The sequence below is a fragment of the Corapipo altera genome, unplaced genomic scaffold, assembly GCF_003945725.1.
Source record: "Corapipo altera isolate COAL_440 unplaced genomic scaffold, ASM394572v1 36213, whole genome shotgun sequence".
NCBI classification, from domain to species: Eukaryota; Metazoa; Chordata; class Aves; order Passeriformes; family Pipridae; genus Corapipo; species Corapipo altera.
This window is the reverse complement of record NW_020892700.1, coordinates 1-1,154: the sequence shown is the minus strand read 5'-3', so window position 1 is coordinate 1,154 and position 1,154 is coordinate 1. Positions and strand designations below refer to the sequence as shown.

The following is a 1,154-nucleotide window of genomic DNA, read 5'->3' as shown; positions in this document are numbered from 1 at the left end:
TTTTTCTCCCCGATTTTTTTCCCAGCCCCTCTCCCAGTCCCTCCCAGTTTCTCCCAGTCCCTCCCAGTTGCTCACCCTCCCTCTTCATGCCGGTGGCGAGGCACTTCTGGTATCTGCAGTACTGGCAGCGGTTCCGTTGCCGTTTGTCGACGACGCAGTCGCGGTTGTCGCGGCAGGTGTAGGTCAGGTCCTTGCGGATCGTGCGCTTGAAGAAGCCCTTGCAGCCCTCACAGCTCGACACCCCGTAGTGCTTCCCTGGCAGGAGCCAAAAACGGCCGAAATCGGCCCAAAAATCCGGTCGGAATCGGCCAAAAATGGGGAAAATCGGCGGAAATTCGAAATCGCGCAAAACGGCCCCAAAATCACCCCAGAAAACCTAAAAAAAACCCTGAAATGTTCTTCAGAAGTACCCCAAAATCATCTCAGGATCGTCCAACTCCCAAAATTACCTGAAGTCACCCAAAAATGGGGGAAATCGGCCCAAAAATCGGGTCAGAATCGGCAAAAATTGGGAAAATTGGCGGAAATTCGAAATCGCGCAAAACGGTCCCAAAATCACCCCAGAAAACCTCAAAAAAACCCTGAAATGTTCTTCAGAAGTACCCCAAAATCATCTCAGGATCGTCCAACTCCCAAAATTACCTGAAGTCACCCAAAAATGGGGGAAATTGGCCCAAAAATCGAGTCAGAATCGGCAAAAATGGGGAAAATTGGTAGAAATTCGAAATCGCGCAAAACCGACTTAGAACTGACCTAAAACCAACCTAAATCAGCCCAAAAACGGTCTCAAAAATCCCCCCTCAAACCATTTGTGGCTCCATATCCCATAGAGTTTTTCTAGGGACACCCAAAAATGGCAGAAATCGGCCCAAAAATGGGGTCAGAATCGGTCAAAATGGGGAAAATCGGCGGAAATTTGAAATCGCGCAAAACGGCCCCAAAATCACCCAAGAAAACCTCAAGAAGAACCAAAAATCTCCTTTGAAAATACCCTGAAATCATCTCAGGATCATCCAACCCCCAAAATCACCAGAAACCACCCAAAAAAATGGACAAAATTGGTCCAAAAATGGGGTTAAAATCGACCAGATTTGGTGAAATCGATGAAAATTTAAAATGGTCCCCAAACCCCCCTAAAATCCTCTCTAAACCCC

At 47.6% G+C, this 1,154-nt stretch overlaps 1 pseudogene; it reads right to left on the bottom strand.

The window, feature by feature from the left end:
* Positions 1–39: 39 nt before the first annotated feature.
* Positions 40–376, bottom strand: LOC113942665 (annotated as a pseudogene).
* Between the last annotated feature and the right edge of the window lie 778 nt (positions 377–1,154).